The following is a 6,000-nucleotide window of genomic DNA, read 5'->3' on the forward strand; positions in this document are numbered from 1 at the left end:
TAGTTTGGTTTTGTCTCTTCTCCCGAGCCTGGAGACGGCCTCTCGTTTTCGTCAACGGCCCGGGGTTGGTCGATGATCTCCCGATGTTTGACCCCGGGGCGGGACGCCGGCTCGAACGGTCTTCTTGATGGCGGCTTAGTCTTCTTCTTCTTCCTCTGATGGTGGAGAGGAGTCCCGCTGATCTTCTCCCGAAGCGACGACTCTTCACCCAGCTCAAAAGCTGGGCAGGCCTGCAAGCTGGAAAGCTGGAAAGCCAACCAACTGACTGAATTCCTCCCCGAGTGTCCTCCAATTATACTTTTCCTTCAGAAGCTTCCACCTCCCGCCCAAAATCAGGTTCGTCTTTGTTTAACTTTTGGCGGGCTGGGAGCACAGCGGGGTAGTTATTATATTTTAAAATATTTTAGATGGCCGGTAAAGGCCCATCTCTGGTCTGGAATGACCTTCATTGTTTTTAATGTCCTGCTGATCTCGTTATCTAGTCCTTGGTGTTGTTCTCATGAATATGAAATTGGCCCCTTTTGTCTGGGTCAACATTTAGATGGCCTCTGTCTCCAGGCCGATCTTGACTGGATCTGCATCTAATCCATATGTATATGTGGGGGTCTGGTTTCGTTCTCTCAGAAACGGCTTCCAGAACTTACTGTGGGTTGAATCCACAAAGCTGTCTGGGGATTCGCAGGAACCATTTTAAAGTGTCCCAATAAGCCGGTCACGTGGTGTGGCGGCCATTTTGTATGCCCCTTTTTCTGGGCTTCTTTTAAAACAGTCTTTAAAATCATGGCCTCTTCTGCCATTTGACCCTTTATAATATAAAGTTCAATTTTGCGAATCCTACATAACTAGCGTTTTGTACAGCTCCACCATAACCTCCCTGCTCTTATATTCTATGCCTCGGCTAATGAAGGCAAGTATCCCATATGCCTTTTTAACCACCTTATCTACCTGTCCTGCTGCCTTCAGGGATCTATGTACATGCACACCAAGGTCCCTCTGATCCTCTGTCCTTCCTAGGGTCCTACCATTCATTGTGTATCCCCTTGCCTTGTTAGTCCTCCCAAAATGCATCACCTCACACTTTTCAGAGTTAAATTCCATTTGCCACTGTTCTGCCCATCTGACCATCCCGTCTATATCGTCCTGTAGCCTGAGGCTTCCCTCCTCGCTATTTACCACTCCACCAATTTTTGTGTCATCTGCGAACTTACTGATCATATCTCCTACATTCATACCTAAATCATTAATGTACACTACAAACAGCTAAGGACCCAGCACCGATACCTGTGGTACACCACTGGACACAGGCTTCCAGTCACAAAAACAACCTTCGACCATCACCCTCTGCCTCCTGCCACTAAGCCAATTTTGGATCCAATGTGCCAAATTGCCCTGGATCCCATGGGCTCTTACCTTCTTGACCAGTCTCCCATGTGGGACTTTGTCAAAAGCCGTACTGAAGTCCATGTAGACTACATCAACTGCATTAAATGGTAGGACACTGGGAAGTGTAGAGGAGCAAAGGGATCTTGGAGTGCATGTCCACAGATCCCTGAAGGTAGCAGGCCAAGTAGATAAGGTGGTTAAGAAGGCAAACAGAATACTTGCCTTTATTAGCCGTGGCATAGAATACAAGAGCAGGGGGGTTATGCTTGAACTGTATAAAACACTAGTTAGGCCTCAGCTAGAGTACTGCGTGCAGTTCTGGTCACCGATCTTCGGGTAAGCATTCTCCAAGGCGGCCTTCGAGACACACGACAACGCAAAATCGTCGAGCAGAAACTGATAGCCAAGTTCCGCACTCATGAGGACGGCCTCAACCGGGATCTTGGGTTCATGTCACGCTACATGTAACCCCACCTGAAGTAGAGTCATCCAGACTCCAGTCGTCGTTGGTTTGTTCTCTCTACACGGATGCGGCCGGACCTGCTGTGATTTCCAGCAAAAAAATAGTTTTTTGTTTTTCATACAGACCCCAGCACCTGCAACATTTGACCCCTTGTGACCCCACCTCATTGTTCTTTGATGTAATGTTTTCCTGACTGACCTGTTTGGACACCATTCACACCTTTGATTGCTGTGATTATCTCTCTGCCGAGGTATTGTAAGGGGTTTTAGATCGCAGAGGTTTCTCTCTCTAGAGGCCTCTCTCTCTTGCACAGTAAAACCGTGAGTGGTTCGACCCACTCGCCCCTTAGATTCTGTACTCTGGTCTTTGGGGCAGGAACCACAATGTAGAGAAAACTCTTGTGGACCAAGTTTGATGAAACGAAATGGAATTTTATGGCATAATGTGAAACAAATCAAATGCAAGCAAATAAGAGGGTACATGGGAGGGAAAAACACAAACAAATCATAACGACACAATACTAACTAAGGCAAATACAGGCATATTATACTCTACAAAGATCATCATGAGATGGGGAAACACACGGAACATCGAGGGACAACAACTCATGTTAATTATACCCTTAAATGTCCACCCCCTTAAACCTATCTAGATCTGATTATGAAGGGCCAGAAACATGCTCACCAATCCAACTAGGAAATGTAAGGTTTTGAAACAGGTCTGCGTTTGATCCTTTAAGGCGTCCTGTCTCCACGTGGTTAGTGGAGCCCCAGCGAGCTGCGCCACATCTCTCTCCTGAGGTGGGGGTCGGGGACGGCTGGACACCGGCTGGCCTGGATGTCGGAGGGGTTGGGGATCGTCTGCTCGACCCCGGTCAGAGGAGCCTCGGGCTGGCCCCCATAGTTTCTTCAGTTTTTCGTTGTCTCTTCTCCCGAGCCGGGGTGGGTCGATGGCCTCCCGATGTTTTACCCCGGGGCGGGACGCCGGCTCAAACCATCTTCTTCTCCTTCTAGCGATGACGCCACCGATACGATGGTAGCACCACGATGACTGCTTTTTTTCTCTACCCCCGGGTTCCCAGATATACTTCTCATCAGAAGCCCTTATCTCGCACCAAATCAGGTTAGTCTTTGTTTAACTTTTGGCGGGCCTATCGCATAGCGGGGTAGTTAATATATTTTAAAATACTTTGGGATGGCCGGTAAAGGGCCATCTCTGGTCTGGAATGACCTTCATTGTTTTTAATGTCCTGGTGATGTCCTTAACGGGTCCTTGATGCTCTTCTCATTAATATGAAACTGTTCCCTTTTGTCTGGGTAAACATTTAGATGGCCTTTATCTACAGGCCGATCTTGACTGGATCTGCATCCAATCTATATGTATACTAGCTGAAGTGCCCGGCGGTGCCGAGGCTTTTTCGAGGGAATGTTGTTGTTGGAAGAGAGAGAGAGAGCGACTGGGGGGAAGAGAGAGCGCGACTGGGGGGAAGAGAGAGAGCGACTGGGGGGAAGGGAGGGGAGGGGTGGGGGGAAGAGAGGGAGGGGAGGGGAGGGGAGAGAGGGGGAGGGGAAGGGAGGGCGGGGAAGGGAGGGAGGGCGGGAAGGAGGGGGGGGATGGAGGGCGGAGGGGAGGGAGGGCGGCGGGCGCCCCCCCCGAGGGTCGCGACCCCCCCCCCCGAGGGTCGCGCCCCCCCCCCCGGAGGTGAAGACCGCCGATTGCGCGCACAGCAGGAGCTGAGACGCGGCGACTCTCTCGGCCGGCAGGCCCGGTTGCCAGGGCAACCGTGACGCTGACCAAGCCACAGAGAGAGACGCCGCGTCTCAGCTGCTCCTGCTGCGCGCGCGGCCCCCCCCCCCGAGGATCGCAGCCCCCCCCCCGAGGGTCGCGGCCACCCCCCCTCCCCCCTAGGTGAAGACCGCCGATTGCGCCCGTTGCCAGGGTAACGCTGGACGCTCAGCAAGCCCCGGCACAGAGAGACGTCTCAGCTCCTGCTGCGCGCGCACCCTAGCGGCGCTGGGCTGAGGCTCGGCCCGCCAGCCTTCGAGTGGGGCCGGGAGGTGCCTAGCTCGGGCGTGGGTGCGGAGGAGACGCCGAGGCTTCTAGGCCTACCTGGAAAAACGGGGAAAGGTAGGAAAATTAATGAGATTAGATAAGTTAATTACTTTCTAAATCATTTTTTTTTAAAACAATATGGGCTAGATTTTCAGTATAGACAGTTATGGGGCGCTAACCTTAGCGGCCGCCCGAAGTTAGCGCCCGCCCCAAAGTAGCGCCCCGTTGCCGGAAATTCAGTGGCTTCGCCCTAAGAGGTTGGTGGAGTGCTAAAAGAGGCGTTCCACTACTATCTTTAGGCGCTAAGCCGGCGGTGCAGAGCGCAACACCCGAGCTCGGGTGCAGCGCACGGTAGACACTCTGGTGCCAGTGAGCTCTTAAAGGGGAAGGGTGCAAGTGTTTTTTTCAAAGGCAGAGTCTGGGGGGGAAGGAAGGGAAGGGGAAGGGGAAGGGGGGGGGAGGGAGGGAGGGAGGGAGGGAGGGGAAAGAGGAGGAGGAGGAGGAAAGAGGAGGAGGAGGAGGAAAGAGGAGGAGGAGGAAAGAGGAGGAGGAGGAGGAAAGAGGAGGAGGAGGAAAGAGGAGGAGGAGGAGGAAAGAGGAGGAGGAGGAGGAGGAGGAGGAGGAAAGAGGAGGAGGAGGAAAGAGGAGGAGGAGGAGGGGGAGGGGGAGGAGGAGGGGGAGGGGGGGGAGGAGGAGGAGGAGGATGATGATGACGACTACACAACACATGCAGACTTCCTGTTATAGTGCAGGAGGAGTGCCCTTTAATTTGCGCTCCCCAGGGTGTGTTGCGTTCCATTTTACAAACGCTCTGGACGCCAGCCGCACAATGGGGCGGTCCGACTGAAGTTTGGATTCGGGGCGGCCAAAGGGCGTTGCACGACGATGTGACGTCATTTTCTGCGCGCGCATCCGGGCGGCCGCTAAACTTTGCGCCGGCGCTAACGGGCAACTTAATTTGGGGCGGGGCGCAAACTGCGCTGCGCCCGGGCGCTACACGCATAGCGCCCGAAAATCACTTCTCTTAAGGCGCTAACTGCTGGCGCAAGCAACTAAAAATCTAGCCCTATGTGTTTTAAAAGCAACGTTTTTTTTTAAGACGCAGAAAGCGGGAAAAAGAAAGGAAAAGTTTGGAATCAAGATGGCGGCGACTCACCTCAGTTCAGAACGATAAAGCCCGGCCACACGCGCACCGATTGGACCGGCGGCACATGCCAGCAACCCGGCATACGATTGGTCGAGCTCGAGGTCACTCTGTCGCTAATGAGCGGATAATGAGATGCTAATGAGCGGAATGTTGAAGGTTTTTGGGATACCGTGGGCGCAATTTTAGCCCGGCCGAAACGTAAATACGCTTAAAACCGTCTCGGAAGCGTAAGCTTTCTTTGGAGGTAACGCGCGCATAGGTACGCCCTGTAACTTTCGAGTGCATACCCGCAACGCACACGCGATGACAGACAGATAGACAGACAGACAGATAGACAGACAGAATGACAGAAGTACCGATTTATATATATAGATGTGGGTGTCTGGTTTCGTTCTCTCAGAAACGGCTTCCAGAACTTACTGTGGGCTGAATCCACAAAGCTGTCTGAGGACTGCAGGAACCATTTTAAAATGTCCCAATAAGTTGGTCACTGGGTCTGGTGGCCATTTTGAATGCCCCCTTTTCCTAGGCTTCTTTTAAAACAGTCTTTAAAATCATGGCCTCTTCTGCCATTCGACGCTTTATAATAAAAAATTCAATTTTGCGAATCCTACAGCGTGATAAAGGGCAGTTAGAAAGATTACCTGTAATCATCTGGCAGTATTCTCTGACTATATATGCTGTGCCTATATGCATCTCTCCACTTCACCTGACGAAGGAGCAGTGCTCCGAAAGCTTGTGATTTCAAATAAAGCTGTTGGACTATAACCTGGTGTTGTGTGACTACTGGTTTTGTTCGTAAAATTGTTAAATTCTAGTAGTTGAGCATCATCTTCAAGGGTGAAGACCGATGCAAAGTACTCATTTAATATTTCTGCCATATCCAATGAGTTCTTTGTAACCTGTCATTGAACACCCTTCAATGGACCAATGCAGACTTTGATAGTTCTCCCAT

The sequence above is a fragment of the Somniosus microcephalus genome, chromosome 1 (genome assembly GCF_052327205.1).
Source record: "Somniosus microcephalus isolate GS21.2 chromosome 1, FLI_Smic_1.0, whole genome shotgun sequence".
Taxonomy (NCBI): domain Eukaryota; kingdom Metazoa; phylum Chordata; class Chondrichthyes; order Squaliformes; family Somniosidae; genus Somniosus; species Somniosus microcephalus.